General features: G+C 45.0%; 1 protein-coding gene across 6 annotated transcripts in view; it reads right to left on the bottom strand.

The window, feature by feature from the left end:
• Positions 1-19,410, bottom strand: part of SNX29 (sorting nexin 29) — a 557,678-nt gene that overhangs the window by 161,699 nt on the left and 376,569 nt on the right. The window lies entirely within an intron of this gene.

The raw sequence follows: 19,410 nt of genomic DNA, 5'->3' as shown, positions 1-19,410 counted from the left end.
AGGGGAGAGTTTTTGCCCATGCTGGGACCCCACCCTCTCTCGGAAGTCTCGCCTGTCCGGGGGCCTGGCCACTGGGAGCTTCAGCGCATTCCGCATGAACCCTCACCTGCCTCCTCAGAGGCCAACAAAAATGCAAAGGAGTCTCTGTGTAAAAAGAAACAAACTTCAGGCTTTTGAAAACAACAGCCAGGAAGGAAAGCAGCTTTGTTGGGACTTCGATTTTCACCAGAAATCTCCCTTCAGACAAGGGAGCAGAAAAGGACCAGCTGGGTGTGACTGAGGAAACTGGAAAAGGGAATTACTGGAGGGAAACAGATTCACATCTTAGCCAAGTTATTTTTTTCCTAGGTTTTGTTTCTCCAGTGGTGGGGGTGAAGGTGGGATACAGGGACCAAGCTGACACAGGTCCATTCAGCTGTGCCAACGCACTGCAGGAAAAGGGAAGGACTTCCAAACACCTCTCTCCCCTTTTTTATGTAATTACTTACATCCTGCCTCATTTGGAAAAAAGCTTTAAGGTGGGCTTAGAAAAGGTGACACCACCATCTAAAAACAGTACGTGAAGGAGGTGACTCTGGGCCAGGCAGCTCTGAGGGCCCTGGGCTGATGCAGGAAGCGAGGGCCGGGGGACCTGGAATGATGAGAGGCACAAGGCTGTTTCTGCTGCCTTGACGAGCACAATTGAACATCCTTCTCTGCCTCAGAGGCGCCACGGTCCCTTCCTCCCCTGTTTCTTCATCGAAGGAGGAGCCGGAAGACTGGGAGGGCAGCCTGGACGGGGAGGCCAGGCAGGCTTCCTGGGGGCCTGGGGAGTCTCGGCTCCAGCTGGGGCAAGGGATCCATGGCTTTGAGCTCAGGGGCCTCAGAGGCCAGCTCATCAGACTGGAGGAGGCCAGTGGGGGGCGGGGGCAGGGGTTGGCCAAGACACACAGCGGCGGGGCAGGCCTGGAAGCCAGGGCTCCAGAGTCCCTGCGCAGTGCGCCCTCCTGAGATCAGGAGGCTAAACGTTCAGGGGACGCCTGAAACCCCGGCCCTGCTGCCAGGCCTCGGCTGGGTTCTCCCTCACTCCTCCTTCCTCCCTTCTCCCTTCCACAGGGCTTCTCCGCTGGGTCCTTCCATCCCACTGCACTCTCCTGAGATGCTCTTCCTGCCGCCTCCCGCTTCACCCGGCTCCTCCTCCCCAGCCTCAGGTGTCCCCGCAGAGATCGCAGAGATCGAAGAGATCGCTGAACTCTGATCTCCAAGATTAAGTCAGGCTCTCTGCTCTCCACTCCCAGGGCCCTCCCTGGACACCACCCCCGCCCCGCCCCCACCCCTTCGTTTCCAGGGATGGTAGTTATTACCACTTGGGTCGTCTGCCTGCCATTAGGAGGCACCATCACCACGTCAGCAAGAGCGGCGTGGCCACATCCTTTGCTTTTGTACCTCCCCATCTGAAACATTCTCCACGTTTATGATTAACATCCACCTTCCCCATTAGAACTTGGCTGTTTCAATCACAAGTGTACCTCGCCCAGCCCACCCTCCCTTCCCAACTAAAACCAGACACCAGTATCCCTTGCTTTTTGAAAGTTCGCTTTATGCCACTTGGCTTTTACAAAAGACCTACATTAGCACGTGTTTTCGATAACTGAAAGAAATCCGCAAAGGATTCTCGCTTTTACAAAAAAAGCTAACTGCTTCTTCACTTGACGCCATCGCAACTTACAAAAGATCTCACAGGAACGCTCTGCTTTCTGATAGAGGGGGAAGCCTGTATTCAGTAGGTGACGACAGTGACTGCACAACAGAGAAGAAACGAAAGCTGCAGATCTCCATGATGAGCTAAGTTATCAGCCCCATGACTAACCTTCCAAGTCACCACCTGATAAATGCCCCGAGCAGCTCTAGATAAAACTGGGGCTGTTTTGGGGCACAGTAGCTAGGAAGGGGTCTTGAGACACAACAGGCAGACAAAGGGCTCCAGGCAACACATCTGTGTCCTTCTCTGTGCTGCTGGCAGCATGTTCTTCTACAAGTCACTGCTTTTGGTTTCCTCATATAAGAAAGAAATATAAAAGGGGGCGGGTCAAAACCAGACATCCCACCCGCCAAGATGGTATATCCACCTCACCCGATTCACAAAGCCCATGTCTGTCTTTCTTCCCCCCAGCTTTTCAAATATTAAGTTATAGTACCGAATACATATTTCAAAACGCATGTACACACACACGTGCACACACAGAGGTGAGCTCTCCATTTTATTCAAACCCTAATGTTCTATGACTTTATACATTTAGGCTGAAAGTCTCTGCCTTAATGAATTTCTCAAATTCCGAGGGACCCATAAATTCTACACACTGGTCTTCGCCGTTCTCTCCACCCTGTGAGGACATTACCTTGTCACCAATATCAGCTGCCTGTGGCAGTTATGACAATGAGTGACGGGTCAATGAAACTGGGGGCAGAATTCCTTGGAGGAAACGGGTGATGGAAATGGGTTTATTTCATTGAAACACACACTTAGGGCACATGCCTATGGGGTAGACAGTAGGCCACATGGGGGGATAACAAGAGGAACAGGCAGGATATTGTGTGTGACCCAGAGGAAGTTATTTAACCCATGGAGTCACAGCTTCCTCAACTATAAAAACAGGGGAGATGATACTAGTGCCTATCACAGAAGGTGGCCAAAAGGATTAAATGACAATTGTGAAATAAAATTCATGTTTTACGGCAAGACGAGAAAAATTTAAACATAAAAAAATTTATCTGCCCTTTGGCCTCCTCTCTTCCCTCTACTATGTGTTGTGTATCTGCATTAGGCATCAACCAAACCCCGCCCCCCCGCATCAGCAGAAATGCCTGCTCAACCATAAAGAGTGACATTTCTCCAAAAGGGAAGAGATATGGGAACATATGTATATGTATAGCTGATTCACTTTGTTATAAAGCAGAAACTAACACACCACTGTAAAGCAATTATACTCCAATAAAGATGTTTAAAAAAAAAAAAAAAAAAAAAGACAGCTCCTTAGAAGATAACCTTCCTTCTTGATCTCTTTTTTTTTTTTAAACATCTTTATTGGAGTATTATTGCTTTACAGTGGTGTGTTAGTTCCTGCTTTATAACAAAGTGAATCAGCTATACATATACATATACCCCCATATCTCTTCCCTCTTGCGTCTCCCTCCCTCCCACCCTCCCTATCCCACCTCTCTAGGTGGTCACAAAGCACCGAGCTGATATCCCTGTGCTATGCGGCTGCTTCCCACTAGCTAGCTATTTTACATTCGGTAGTGTATATATGTACCTGCCACTCTCTCACTTTGTCCCAGCTTACCATTCCCCCTCCCCGTATCCTCAAGTCCATTCTCTAGTAGGTCTGCGTCTTTATTCCCATCTTGCCCCTAGGTTCTTCATGACCATTTTTTTTTCATAGATTCCATATATGTGTGTTAGCATATGGTATTTTTCTCTTTCTGACTTATTTCACTCTGTATGACAGACTCTAGGTCCATCCACCTCACTACAAATAACTCAATTTCGTTTTTTTTTATGGTTGAGTAATATTCCATTGTATATATGTGCCACATCTTCTTTACCCATTCATCTGTTGATGGACACTTAGGTTGCTTCCATGTCCTGGCTATTGTAAATAGAGCTGCAGTGAACACTGTGGTACATGACTCTTTTTGAATTACGGTTTTCTCAGGGTATATGCCCAGTAGTGGGATTGCTGGGTCATATGGTAGTTCTATTTTTAGTTTTGTAAGGAACCTCCATACTGTTTTCCATAGTGGCTGTATCAATTTACATTCCCACCAACAGTGCAAGAGGGTTTCCTTTTCTCCACACCCTCTCCAGCATTTATTGTTTGTAGATATTTTGATGATGGCCATTCTGAATGGTATGAGGTGATACCTCATTGTAGTTTTGATTTGCATTTCTCTAATGATTAGTGATGTTGAGCATCCTTTCATGTGTTTGCTGGCAATCTCTATATCTTCTTTGGAGAAATGTCTATTTAGGTCTTCTGCCCATTTTTGGATTGGGTTGTTTGTTTTTTTGATATTGAGCTGCATGAGCTGCTTGTAAATTTTGGAGATTAATCCTTTGTCCATTGCTTCATTTGCAAATATTTTCTCCCATTCTGAGGGTTGTCTTTTCGTCTTGCTATGGTTTCCTTTGCTGTGCAAAAGCTTTTAAGTTTCATTAGCTCCCATTTGTTTATTTTTGTTTTTATTTCCATTTCTCTAGGAGGTGGGTCAAGAAGGATCTTGCTGTGATTTATGTCATAGAGTGTTCTGCCTATGTTTTCCTCTAAGAGTTTTATAGTGTCTGGCCTTACATTTAGGTCTTTATTCCATTTTGAGTTTACTTTTGTGTATGGTGTTAGGGAGTGTTCTAATTTCATTCTTTTACATGTAGTTGTCCAGTTTTCCCAGCACCACTTATTGAAGAGGCTGTCTTTTCTCCACTGTATATTCTTGCCTCCTTTATCAAAGATAAAGTGACCATATGTGAGTGGGTTTATCTCTGGGCTTTCTATACTGTTCCATTGATCTATATTTGTTTTTGTGCCACTACCATACTGTCTTGATTACTGTAGCTTTGTAGTATAGTCTGAAGTCGGGGGGCCTGATTCCTCCAGCTCCGTTTTTCTTTCTCAAGATTGCTTTGGGTATTCAGGGTCTTTTGTGTTTCCATACAAATTGTGAAATTTTTTGTTCTGGTTCTGTGAAAAATGCCAGTGGTAGTTTGATAGGGATTGCATTGAATCTGTAGATTGCTTTGGGTAGTAGAGTCATTTTCACAATGTTGATTCTTCCAATCCAAGAACATGGTATATCTCTCCACCTGTTTGTATCATCTTTAATTTCTTTCATCAGTGTCTTATAATTTTCTGCATACAGGTCTTTTGTCTCCTTAGGTAGGTTTATTCCTAGATATTTTATTCTTTTTGTTGCAATGGTAAATGGGAGTGTTTTCTTAATTTCACTTTCAGATATTTCATCATTAGTGTATAGGAATGTAAGAGATTTCTGTGTATTAATTTTGTATCCTGCTACTTTACCAAATTCATTGATTAGCTCTAGTAGTTTTCTGGTAGCATTTTTAGGATTCTCTATGTATAGTATCATGTCATCTGCAAACAGTGACAGCTTTACTTCTTCTTTTCCGATTTGGATTCCTTTTATTTCTTTTTCTTCTTTGATTGCTGTGGCTAACACTTCCAAAACTATGTTGAATAATAGTGGTGAGAGTGGGCAACCTTGTCTTGTTCCTGATCTTAGTGGAAATGGTTTCAGTTTTTCACCATTGAGGACGATGTTGGCTGTGGGTTTGTCATATATGGCCTTTATTATGTTGAGGTAAGTTCCCTCTATGCCTACTTTCTGGAGGGTTTTTATCATAAATGGGTGTTGAATTTTGTCAAAAGCTTTTTCTGCATCTATTGAGATGATCATATGGTTTTTCTCCTTCAATTTGTTAATATGGTGTATCACATTGATTGATTTGCATATATTGAAGAATCCTTGCATTCCTGGGATAAACCCCACTTGATCATGGTGTATGATCCTTTTAATGTGCTGTTGGATTCTGTTTGCTAGTATTTTGTTGAGGATTTTTGCATCTATGTTCATCAGTGATATTGCCTGTAGTTTTCTTTCTTTGTGACATCTTTGTCAGGTTTTGGTATCAGGGTGATGGTGGCCTCGTAGAATGAGTTTGGGAGCGTTCCTCCCTCTGCTATATTTTGGAAGAGTTTGAGAAGGATAGGTGTTAGCTCTTCTCTAAATGTTTGACAGAATTCGCCTGTGAAGCCATCTGGTCCTGGGCTTTTGTTTGCTGGAAGATTTTTTTTTTTTTAGAAATTCACGTTCTTTTATTTATTTATTTATGACTGTGTTGAGTCTTCGTTTCTGTGCGAGGGCTTTCTCCAGTTGCGGCAAGTGGGGACCACTCTTCATCGCGGTGTGCGGGCCTCTCACCATCGCGGCCTCTCTTGTTGCGGAGCACAGGCTCCAGACGCGCAGGCTCAGTAATTGTGGCTCACGGGCCCAGTTGCTCCGCGGCATGTGGGATCTTCCCAGACCAGGGCTCGAACCCGTGTCCCCTGCACTGGCAGGCACTCTCAACCACTGCGCCACCAGGGAAGCCCTTGCTGGAAGATTTTTAATCACAGTTTCAATTTCAGTGCTTGTGACTGGTCTGTTCATATTTTCTATTTCTTCCTGGTTCAGTCTCGGAAGGTTGTGCATTTCTAAGAATTTGTCCATTTCTTCCAGGTTGTCTATTTTATTGGCATATAGTTGCTTGTAGTAATCTCTCATGATCCTTTGTATTTCTGCAGTGTCAGTTGTTACGTCTCCTTTTTCATTTCTAATTCTATTGATTTGAGTCTTCTCCCTTTTTTTCTTGATGAGTCTGGCTAATGGTTTATCAATTTTGTTTATCTTCTCAAAGAACCAGCTTTTAGTTTTATTGACCTTTGCTATCATTTCCTTCATTTCTTTTTCATTTATTTCTGATCTGATCTTTATGATTTCTTTCCTTCTGCTAACTTTGGGGGGGTTTTTTGTTCTTCTTTCTCTAATTGCTTTAGGTGTAAAGTTAGGTTGTTTATTTGAGATGTTTCTTGTTTCTTAAGGTAGGACTGTATTGCTCTAAACTTCCCTCTTAGAACTGCTTTTGCTGCATCCCATAGGTTTTGGGTCATCGTGTTTTCATTGTCATTTGTTTCTAGGTATTTTTTTATTTCCTCTTTGATTTCTTCAGTGGTCTCTTGGTTATTAAGTAGTGTATTGTTTAGCCTCCATGTGTTTGTATTTTTTACAGACTTTTTCCTGTAATTGATATCTAGTCTCATAGCATTGTGGTCAGAAAAGATACTTGATACGATTTCAATTTTCTTAAATTTACCAAGGCTTTATTTGTGACCCAAGATGTGATCTATCCTGGAGAATGTTCCATGAGCACTTGAGAAGAAAGTGTATTCTGTTGTTTTTGGATGGAATGTCCTATAAATATCAATTAAGTCCATCTTGTTTAATGTATCATTTAAAGCTTGTGTTTCCTTATTTATTTTCATTTTGGATCATCTGTCCATTGCTGAAAGTGGGGTGTTAAAGTCTCCTACTATGACTGTGTTATTGTCGATTTCCTCTTTTATGGCTGTTAGTATATGCCTCATGTATTGAGGTGCTCCTATGTTGGGTGCATAAATATTTACAATTGTTATATCTTCTTCTTGGATTGATCTGTTGATCATTATGTAGTGTCCTTCTTTGTCTCTTGTAATTGTCTTTATTTTTTATTTTTTAAAATTAATTAATTTATTTATTTTTGGCTGTGTTGGGTCTTCGTTTCTGTGCAAGGGCTTTCTCTAGTTGCGGCAAGCAGGGGTCACTCTTCATCGCGGTGCGTGGGCCTCTCACTATCGTGGCCTCTCTTGTTGCGGAGCACAGGCTCCAGATGCGCAGGCTCAGTAGTTGTGGCTCACGGGCCTAGTTGCCCCGCGGCATGTGGGATCTTCCCAGACCAGGGCTCGAACCCATGTACCCTGCATTAGCAGGCAGATTCTCAACCACTGCGCCACCAGGGAAGCCCCAATTGTCTTTATTTTAAAGTCTATTTTGTCTGATATGAAAATTGCTACTCCAGCTTTCTTTTGATTTCCATTTGCATGGAATATCTTTTTCCATCCCGTCACTTTCAGTCTGTATGTGTCCCTAGGTCTGAAGTGGGTCTCTTGTAGACAGCATATATACGGGTCTTGTTTTTGTATCCATTCAGCCAGTCTGTGTCTTTTGGTTGGAGCATTTAATCCATTTACATTTAAGGTAATTATTGATATGTATGTTTCTATTACCATTTTCTTAATTGTTTTGGGTTTGTTATTGTAGGTTTTTTCCTTCTCTTGTGTTTCCTGCCTAGAGAAGTTCCTTTAGCATTTGTTGTAAAGCTGGTTTGGTGGTGCTGAATTCTCTTAGCTTTTGCTTGTCTGTAAAGGTTTTAATTTCTCGATCAAATCTGAATGAGATCCTTGCTGGGGAGAGTAATCTTGGTTGTAGGTTTTTCCCCTTCATCACTTTAAATATGTCCTGCCACTCCCTTCTGGCTTGCAGAGTTTCTGCTGAAAGATCAGCTGTTAACCTTATGGAGATTCCCTTGTATGTTATTTGTTGTTTTTCTCTTGCTGCTTTTAATATTTTTTCTTTGTATTTAATTTTTGATAATTTGATTAATATGTGTCTTGGTGTGTTTCTCCTTGGATTTATCCTGAATGGGACTCTCTGTGCTTCCTGGACTTGATTAACTATTTCCTTTCCCATATTAGGGAAGTTTTCAACTATAATCTCTTCAAATATTTTCTCAGTCCCTTTCTTTTTCTCTTCTTCTTCTGGGAACCCTATAATTCAAATGTTGGTGCATTTAATGTTGTCCCAGAGGTCTCTGAGACTGTACTCTATTCTTTTCATTCTTTTTTCTTTATTCTGCTCTGCAGTAGTTATTTCTACTATTTTATCTTCCAGGTCACTTATCTGTTCTTCTGCCTCAGTTATTCTGCTATTGATCCCTTTTAGAAAATTCTAAATTTCATTTATTGTGTTGTTCATCACTGTTTGTCTGCTCTTTAGTTCTTCTAGGTCCTTGTTAAACGTTTCTTATATTTTCTCCATTCTATTTTCAAGATTTTGGATCATGTTTACTATCATTATTCTGAATTCTTTTTCAGATAGACTGCCTATTTCCTCTTCATTTGTTAGGTCTGGTGGGTTTTTACCTTGCTCCTTCATCTGCTGTGTGTTTCTCTGTCTTCTCATTTTGCTTAACTTACTGTGTTTGGGGACTCCTTTTCGCAGGCTGCAGGTTCGTAGTTCCCATTGTTTTTGGTGTCTGCCCCAAGTGGCTAAGGTTGGTTCAGTGGGTTGTGTAGGCTTCCTGGTGGAGGGGACTAGTGCCTGTGTTCTGGTGGATGAGGCTGGATCTTGTCTTTCTGGTGGGCACATCCACGTCTGGTGGTGTGTTTTGGGGTGTCTGTGGCCTTATTATGATTTTAGGCAGCCTCTCTGCTAATGGGTGGGGTTGTGTTCCTGTCTTGCTAGTTGTTTGGCATAGGGTGTCCTGCACTGTAGCTTGCTGGTTGTTGAGTGGAGCTGGGTCTTGGCGTTGAGATGGAGATCTCTGGGAGATTTTCACCATTTGATATTACATGGAGCTGGGAGGTCTCTTGTGGACCAATGTCCTGAACTTGGCTCTCCCACCTCAGAGGGACAGCCCTGACGCTGGAGCACCAAGAGCCTGTCATCCACACGTCTCAGAATAAAAGGGAGAAAAAAAAGAAAGAAGAAGATAAAATAAAATAAAATAAAAAGTTATTAAAATAAAAAATAATTATTAAAAAAAATTTTTTTAATAAAAATAAAAAAGGAAGGAAAGAAAGAAAGAAAGAAAGAGGAGAGCAACCAAACCAAAAAACAAATCTACCAATGATAAGAAGCACTAAAAACTATACTAAAAAAAAGAAAAAAAAAATACGGACAGACAGAACCCTAGGACAAATGATAAAAGCAAAGCTATACAGACAAAATCACACACAGAAGCATACACATACACACTCACAAAAAGAGAAAAAGGGAAAAATATATCTGTATCGTTGCTCCCAAAGTCCACCTCCTCAATTTGGGATGATTTGTTTTCTATTCAGGTATTCCACAGATGCAGGTACATCAAGTTGATTGTGGAGCTTTAATCTGCTGCTCCTGAGGCTGCTGGGAGAAATTTCCCTTTCTCTTCTTTGTTCACACAGTTCCCGGGGTTCAGCTTTGGATTTGGACCCGCCTCTGCGTGTAGGTCGCCTGAGGGCGTCTGTTCTTCGCTCACACAGGACGGGGTTAAGGAGCAGCTGATTCGGGGGCTCTGGCTCACTCAGGCTGGGGGGAGGGAGGGGTACGGATGCAGGGTGAGCCTGCAGTGGCAGAGGCCGGCGTGGCTTTGCACCAGCCTGAGGCGCGCCATGCGTTCTCCCGGGGAAGTTGTCCCTGGATCATGGGACCCTGGCAGTGGCGGGCTGCACAGGCTCCCGGGAGGGGCAGTGTGGAGAGTGACCTGTGCTCGCACACAGGCTTCTTGGTGGTGGCAGCAGCAGCCTTAGCATCTCATGCCCGTCTCTGGGGTCCGCGCTGACAGCCGTGGCTTGCGCCCGTCTCTGGAGCTCCTTTAAGCGGCGCTCTGAATCCCCTCTCCTCGCGCACCAGGAAACAAAGAGGCAAGAAAAAGTCTGCCTCTTCGGCAGCTCCAGACCTTTTCCCGGACTCCCTCCCGGCTAGCTGTGGTGCACTAGCCCCTTCAGGCTGTGTTCACGCAGCCAACCCCAGTCCTCTCTCTCCCTGCGATCCGACCGAAGCCCGAGCCTCAGCTCCCAGCCCCGCCCGCACGGCGGGTGAGCAGACAAGCCTCTCGGGCTGGTGAGTGCTGGTCGGCGCCGATCCTCTGTGTGGGAACCTCTCCGCTGTGCCCTCCACACCCCTGTTGCTGCGCTCTCGTCTGTGGCTCCGAAGCTCCCCCCCTCCGCCACCCACAGTCTCTGACCGCGAAGGGGCTTCCTAGTGTGTGGAAGCTCCTCCCACTGGTGCAGGTCCCGTCCCTATTCTTTTGTCTCTGTTTTTTCTTTTTCTTTTGCCCTACCCAGGTACGTGGGGAGTTTCTTGCCTTTTGGGAGGTCTGAGGTCTTCTGCCAGCGTTCAGTAGGTGTTCTGTAGGAGTTGTTCCACATGTGGATGTATTTCTGATGTATTTGTGGGGAGGAAGGTGATCTCCACGTCTTACTCTTCCGCCATCTTGAAGCTCCTCTCCCCTTCTTGATCTCTTAAGGGGTCATGATGACCCACCACTTTGTACTTGCACATCTGGATTGTGTCAACTGTCAATAATGCATCATTTCAGGTACAGCCCTCTGTCTCAAAAGAACTTACATAACTGTGCTTTGACTTCTAATTGGTGGAATGGTTCTCAGAGCTTTCTGAGATGCTGTTCCCGGGTTATAATCCTCAATTTGACTTGAATAAAATTTTCCATTTCTTTCTTAGATCAACTGATTTCTTTTTAATTAATTAATTAATTAATTAATTTATGGCTGCCTTGGGTCTTCCCTGCTGCGAGTGGGCTTTCTCTAGTTGTGGCGAGTGGGGGCTACTCTTTGTTGCAGTGCATGGGCTTCTCATTGCAGTTGCTTCTCTTGTTGCAGAGCATGGGCTCTAGGCACACGGGCTTCAGTAGTTGCAGCACACGGGCTCAGTAGTTGTGGCACGCAGGCTCAGTAGTTGTGGCTCATGGGCTCTAGAGCACAGGCTCAGTCGTTGTGGTGCATGGGCTTAGTTGCTCCGCGGCATGTGGGATCTTCCCAGACCAGGGCTCGAACCTGTGTTCCCCTGCATTGGCAGGCGGATTCTTAACCACTGAGCCACCAGGGAAGTCCCTCGACTGATTAATTTCTGTCAACACAATGTATGTTACAGTGCCTGTGGCAGAAGCCCGGCTGCCTACCCAATGGCCAGCTCCCTGCCTGCCTCATCTACTGGCAGAGCTCTCCACCTGCTCAGGGACTGAGACAGGGAGATGCTCATTTTCCCAGCTTTGCTTTCAGCGAGACCATGGCTATGTGACCTCACCTTGGGTCATCGGGATCTAAGCGAAGTACACAGGAGGGCTTTAGGCAAAGATTTTTCTTTTTGATTAAAAAAATAATGTGTGAGTAAAAACCTCTCTTCTTCCCCCTTGGACACTGTCTTGTAAAGAGGAAGTGCTAACAGCTCTGGAAGCCACTGATGTGATTAAGCTATTGAATACCTGAGTCCCCAACTTTTTGTTACGTATATTAACTCCTATTCGTTAAGTCACTTTGAGTGAGATAATACGTTGCTTGCAGCAAAAAGCATTCCTAATATAATGTTTAATACTCAATAATTTTACTAGAGTCCATTTCTACACCAATTCAGAAATGGAGATGCCCTACAAGTCCAATATAAGAATTATGGCCAATTCAGATTGCCTTAATTAGCAAAGATTAGAGATTTTACAGAGCAGATCTCAAAGGAGAAGACGTCCTTGACAATGATCAACAATAACCAAATGCCAGCTGCAGTGCCCTGTGAAGAAGACGGCCAGTAGTACATCAGAACTGGGGGAGGTACCTCCTTGAGGCCACCCCAACTGTATTCCAGCAACAGAAACCGAGAACATATATGTGTTTAGCTCATCCAGATTTACACGCCAGCTGTGCCTATGGCTCCACACAAAGAGGCAGCGTTAAACTGGGGTACCATCTTGGGAAACCTCCTTGGAGGAGGCCAAGAGGGTGATGATGCTGTGGGATCACGTACAGGCACCTTGGAGACGCTGGTGAGTAATGTCACTGGTGCAACCCAGTACTCAATAAGTAAAGACTGTACTTGAATTCAAAACAAGACTAAACCTAGCACCAACTGGGCAGCTCTGGGCTGGTGAAACTATAATATACTGGGGCCTGGGCATTAATGCTTTCAGGCTTCCAGAGAGTCCCATTGGGAAAGTGAACTATGATCCTAGGTTTCACCTCTGAGCCCAGGTCTCTCCCTCCAGCAGAGCTCACCCCTCTGCTAAGCCTCCATGGAGCCGCTCAACACGACCCTTGCATTTCAGCTGCTTGATGGGGCTCCGTCCCCTCACCAGACCCAGACACCTTGAGGACAAAGGTATCTTGCTCCTTGCCTCCCCTAAGGAGGCTGATGTGGAGCCCTTGATCAAGTAGATGCTAAATAAAGGCTTTTTTGAGCACGCAAACATGCCCAGAGACATTCAGTTCAACAGGGGGTAATTCTTTTATGTTTACTTTCAGGTCTAATTGCTTATCACAAGTCAAGTGGTCCTCAGGTCACTAAGGGTAGTGTCTGCACAGTAGCTGTTTGCCAGGTGCTGTGCCAACCACGTCATCCATCATCGTCTGTTGTCACTTTGCAAGGTGAGTGGTGTTCCATCCCTCCCACCCGTACCTCTCTCTGCAGCCCTTATCTCGCGAGACTGTTCTGTTTACTCGAGAGCAACTGTCCCCCTCCAGCCTGTGAGGTTGGGCGGGTAAATACAATGTCAAGTCTTGCTCACCCCAGGCTCTGCAGCGTTTAGCACATGTCTGGCATCTAGTCGGCCCTCAATCCACAGCTTTGGGATAAATAATGGAATTATACTATGAAAGGGGGGAAAAAAGTTCCTCCTGTTTGAGAAGATAAAGGCAGTAACAGAATAATAGTGACACGTAGGTCCAAGGGGAGGCAAACAGGCTTTTTCCGTTTGGCTTTTTGTTTTCACCTGTATCAGGCTTTCCCAGAAGCCTTGAGCATCCCAAGAACAGCTGGAGGTTAACGTGCTGTAATCCTCAGAGGTGCGGAGGTGCTTGACTTTGTGGGATGGAAAGTTCTCAAGGAAGGAGAGAGCGAGAACAAAGGCAAAGCCTCCCACAGTTTCGCTTATCATGCAGCACAGAAGCCAACCTGGCTGGAACGAAACTCAGAAATCAAACGATCCACCGCTGTCTTCCCCGCCTGCCTGGTTCACAGCAGGTGTGGTGGGAAGGACCTGGCGTGAATGAGAGAGAATCCCTTGGGCCTCAGAGCTGGTCCCTGTGTCCCCACACCTGGAATGGTAACCGCTAGGGCAGAGGCTTCTGGTCAGCCCACGTTGCTGCAGCTGCCATTCCCATTTCTGTGCGTGGCTCAAACATCCCATCCGTCTCTACTTAATGAATCCCCTCCTCTCACATAGCTATACACTTTAAGCAAGCATAAAGATGGAACCGTAGGTAACAGCAACCTTGAGGGCCTCAAGAGTAAACCATCTTAGGACAGAGATGAAAAGGGCTGAAGCACCCGAAGCCTGAGGTGCAAAAACATGACCATCCTCCAAACCACCTGCAGCCCCATGCAGCCCGCCAGACCCTGTGATCTATTATTAATACAGAAAATCATGGGCTTTCCCTGCGCTGCATATATAAACATGCTCCACTAGAATAAACCTTGAAAACACCTGCCCAGGCTACACAATAACCTTTTGGGGGTGGGGGAACCTCCAACACTGAAGGAGTCTTCCTGGGGTACCGCCTTTTCTCTAAGTCAAGACAACCTCCTGTGGTCCCAAGGAAAGGGGACTTACTCTAGAAGGAAAAAGCTTTGCTGAAACAACGCAACTTTCTTTACAAAGGAGACCTAATTAGTTGTGCTGGGCAAACGGAATATTGCACCATAGCCAGTGTTTCTGGTGGCTAAATTCAAAGGCTGAAATAAACTCCCACGTAGAGGACTGATTCCAGCTGTACTTACACTAACAGTGCTTTTCAAAGGGAAAGACCTAAGGGTTCAGAGAGTAAGTGTACTGATGTATTATTTCATGCCGATTTAGCGGCTGTAATATTTGCATAAGGAAAAAAAAATAGATTGTTTTAAGGTCTAACATGCCTTTATAAACACTACAGTAGGATATTAAGACAGTGGACCTCAAACTGGTTTGGAAGTTGGGGTATTTGGGAAATAAGAGCAAACATCTGCAGAGGTATAAAGGCTAATTGATTAACAACAAATGTCACTAGGTCATGTGGGACAGAAAGTCAGACCCACTAGGACAACTGTGTATTAACACAGAGACACACACAGAGAGAGAGAGAGAGAGAGAGAGAGAGAGAGAGAGAGAGAGAGAGAGAGAAACTGAGCAAGACCAATTAGTAAATAGGGTTTTGTTTTGTTTTGTTCCATTCTGTATGTTGCTATTTAATCATTTTGTCTCTGGCTAGTGTCTGCTGGCAGCCAAGCATTAGTTAGCAGGGGCGAGAAGTAAGAAACATTTGTGGAAGAAAAATTTAAATTGGGAAAGTTCTGGACATTAATTTTTTTTTTAAATTTTTATTTATTTATTTATTTATTTATTTATGGCTGTGTTGGGTCTTCGTTTCTGTGCGAGGGCTTTCTCTAGTTGCGCAAGCGGGGGCCACTCTTCATCACAGTGAGCGGGCCTCTCACTATCGCGGCCTCTCTTGTTGCGGAGCACAGGCTCCAGACGCGCAGGCTCAGTAGTTGTGGCTCACGGGCCTAGTTGCTCCGCGGCATGTGGGATCTTCCCAGACCAGGGCTCGAACCCGTGTCCCCTGCATTTGCAGGCAGATTCTCAACCACTGCACCACCAGGGAAGCCCTGGACATCAATTTTACTTTTGCTCTGAAAATTGGTCAAAGGCTGCCATTTCTTACTTTTATGCCAGAACACACCTCAGCACCCACCTTGGGACCCAGGAGCAGAGTGTGGAAACCATGGTGTTTGGAGATACAAACTTTTTTTAATAACTTGCATTCAATCCTGTCAAGGGACAGCACTTCTGGCCAGGATCCTTTGTGCAAAATATACACCCAGACCTCTCCCACAAGACAAGTGGTGAGAGCCCAGTAACACCGGGCAGCGGGTGACCTAGCTAAGTTCTTCTGCAGTCAGAAGTGCCACAGTTCCCAAGCGTCCCAGGGCAGGCTCTGGGGACCCTGCCACTGCTCAAACAAGAGGTTCTGAGAAAGCATCCGTGAAACTCTTCTGTGGCCAGAGCCGTCACGGCCAACAGGCCCTGCTTTAACAATTTTCCAAAGCAAACTTGCCCAGAGCTTGGCTCCGGGTTTTGCAGGGCTCTGACGTGTATACTGCAGGGGGCCCGGAAAAGATGGACAGAAAATCCCTGGCTTGGTGGCAGGGGGACCCTTGGCCCCTGGCCTCAGGGATGCAGGCGGCCATCCACACAGGCAAGTTCTTGGTCAGGCTGGGCCCTTCCAAGCCAACTGCCCCATCTGCTTCTCGGAGTTTTAAATCTGGACTCTGCCCACATTCACAGAATCTGTGCAAACCGGTACCTTGTCAGAAAATGCTTTGGGGGCTGAAAGTCATGTTACTGAATGAGCTGCTTCTCTGTGTCTTTGTTTTCTTATCTATAAAATGGGGATAATAAGCATTTGTTACCTCACAGGGCTGTTGTGAGGACTGAATGAGCTATCTTATGTAACATACACAGACCACTGAGAGGTGGCGTTTCCCAAATATTATTCCTTCACATAGCACTGTCCTAAACTTCTTGCTGTTTTCACTATCATACATTCAGTATTTTTCTTTAAGCTGACTCACTTTCTTTCTGCTTAAATTTATTTTAAAAGGAAACTGTACATCACCGTGGTAAATGGAAAAATAGTAGAAGGCAGATGAACAGAAAACAAATACAATGAAAGAAAACAATGTAGCAAATTGAGCTGGAGTCTGTTGCCGGCCAAAGGCGTTGATCCTGGGCCTTCCTCCGTCTTTGCTAAGATGCACGATTACAGGGCGTTAAAGGCCTAAGGGCCACGTGGAGACTTTCTCTTTCAGGTCATTGCCAGTGACGGAAGAGCTGAAAGGCGAGTGGCCTTCTCCCTGCAGAACTATTTATTGGACGTCCAGTCTCTGTCTCTCTGAAACCTCACTAAGCACATAGAAGATCACACAGAAGATCATCTTGCTTTCTGCCACTCTGGGAGAGACTGTTCTAGATCATCACCATCCAACAGAGTTTCCTGAGATGATGGAAGTGTGCTGTATCCGCGTTGTCCAATACGGTAGCCGCCAGCCACATGTGGCTAAGAAGCACTTGAAATATGGCTGGTGTGCCTGAGGAACTAGAGTTTAATTTCTTCCCATTTTGATTAAGTCAAATTTAAATGATGCCACCAATCATGGCACAGTGGTTAAGAATCCTCCTGCCAATGCAGGGGACACAGGTTTGAGCCCTGGTCCAGGAAGATCCCACATGCCGCGGAGCAACTAAGCCCGTGCGCCACAACTACTAAAGCCCGTGCACCTAGAGCCCATGTTCCTCAACAAAGAGTATCTCCTGCTCGCAGCAACTAGAGAAAGCCCACGTGCAGCAGCGAAGACCCAACACAGCCAAAAAAAAAAAAAAAAAAAAAAAAACATTTAAATGACCACACGTGGCTAGTGGCTGTCGGACTGGACAGTGCAGATCTACTGAGAAAGCTACATGTGCTGATCCTTTTGTCTGGGCTCTTCAAATGAACTATGGTTCATTTTGAGGTTATGCCCTTGGCTTCCTTGGAGGGAGATCTTAAGGAAACCTGACAGTGATTTGTCATAGGGATGTAACAGGGCATCATCTACCACATTCTTTATTATTGCCTCATCTAAAGCTCTGTGAGGACATTTCTTTTAGAACTCCCTTCGAGGAACTGACATATTTTCTTCTCATTAGCAATGGAATTATCCAAAATAGCCACATTTCCATTTTCACACTGGTTGCCAGGAAGCTCAAAGGAAACTTACAAACCAATGAGAGCAATCACATAGGATCTCATATATATGTATGTATGTATATATATGATTTCCACTGTTCCCTTAATGGAAACACTCTTAGTTTACATCTTCTCTGACTCTGATATTTTATTTCTTACTTCTATTTTATCACTCTTTTCTGAGTTTCTCTAGAAATTATCTCAAATCTTTTGTGGAATTATATAAAATGCATTTTTTTAACTAATAAAAATAATGTCCAACAGTACCAGTATTTTACAGGAGTCACTCTCTCTCCAATATCATTTATCATTTAAAAAACAACAAAATCCAAAAAAATCACACTGTAATGAAGACTTTCTAAAATGCTTCCAAACACATGCTCAGATTTTCCTCTTAGGTACCAACCAGAAGCGTTGTTAGCTAAAAGGAGAAAAACAGTTGCATTCAACACACTCCAAGATCAGGAGAGATTTCAGACAGCCCACAGTGTGGGACGCAGCTGCTCTACGTGACGTGGGAGCTGTCAGCCTCGTGGCTCTGTGAAATCCAGGCCTCATCTTCCACACACTGGCTGGACCACACCCAGGAAAGCTCTGGAAATGGTCAAGGATGGGGAGAGTGCGGCTCGAATCCCACGGTGGCCACTGTGGAAACAATCTCCCAGGCAACGGCATATTTGCTGTGTCCATCTCATTCCTTAACTGACTTTCAGGAGCTAAAAACGGCCCCATTGCTTCCTGGGGTGAGGTGAGGGGGAGGAGTGAAAAATGAAAGGTCAAGGAAACCTCTCAAGCGATCTCGCATTTTAATTTTGCTCTAAAATAAAGCTGTCTGCTTCACTTTTTTCATTCTCCAGGCAACACCTCCCAGCATTCTGATGACCGCAAAGCAGAACTTGAAGGACACTCAAATGAGAGATTCTTTTTTTGCGGGGGGGGGGGTTTGGTTTGGGGTAAAAGGAGAAGAGGATATTCGGAAATCTGTCATATCTAATTCTCTTTTCAAGCCAGAGCTGAGAGCATCAGGAACCCTCAGATTCTCTAACACTTATTAAAATGCTACTGTCGCCCAGCTGAACAAGTAAACTAGAACAACTTTCCGGTGCAAACTTCCTTGCCAAACTCTAGCTCATTTGTCCGTAAGATTTCAGGTAAGAGGCGTGTGTCATGCTTAAGCCCATTCCTATATAACCCATGCCCACTGCCAGTCCTGCCATCAAAGACTAAACACGGCGATCATTTTGGAAGATGAGAAACGAATACCAAGTGCCTACTGGACACCATGTATTTCTAATCCCAACAACAACAGCTTTGCAAAGTAAGCATTATTATTATTTCTGTTTTACAGATAAGGAAACTGAGATTTACCTAAGGCCACAAAACTGAAACCAGGGCTTCTATTCTCAAGTTCAGTGTCCTTTTTGCACCACCCCAGTCTCTGGGGAAACTATCTTAATAGCTGAGAAGACTTCTTCAATGGTCAATTCCCCACTAAGAAAAATGGCAACAAAACTCAAGGCTCTTCACGGAGCTCACGGGGAATAAGAACAAAACGTAATGAAAGTTGTTGTGATATAATTCAACAGCAGAACCAGAAGTGGCTAAGAGTCAAAGTTGAAAACAAAACAGTCCCAGGACAAGTGAACACCAACAGCTGCAGATCAGGTAAGAAAAAGAAAGAGAAACAAGAAAGCCAAGAAGAGGGTAAGTAGGCAGGGCTGGAAGAGGCATCAGAAAATCAGAGAAAAGATGGAGAACTGGGGTCCCAACTGTTGGGGCAAAATCACCTCCAAAACAAAGGTCCCCTGGTTTCAGACACTCAATCCTCAACCGGGGAGGGGGTGATCAGCTCTACCTCAAGGAAGCAGAGGGCACATCTGCAGTGTTCACTTGCCAAGTGTCTGTTGCCCCTTCTTTGGCAAAGAGTGGCCTGGTTTTCATCTGGGGAGCCCCCTCACCCCTCTCTCAGTCATATGGTCAGATGAGGTCAACTCCAACCCCAGTGCCAGTGGGGGTCACATGATTCGAACCTGGCCCATCACAGAAGTCCATCACCCAACCCTGGGGTTTAGGGATGGGCTTGGGATCC

Source organism: Balaenoptera ricei, chromosome 15 (genome assembly GCF_028023285.1).
Source record: "Balaenoptera ricei isolate mBalRic1 chromosome 15, mBalRic1.hap2, whole genome shotgun sequence".
Classification (NCBI taxonomy): domain Eukaryota; kingdom Metazoa; phylum Chordata; class Mammalia; order Artiodactyla; family Balaenopteridae; genus Balaenoptera; species Balaenoptera ricei.
Note: the sequence above shows the minus strand (reverse complement) of the source record. Positions and strands in the feature narration are given on the sequence as shown.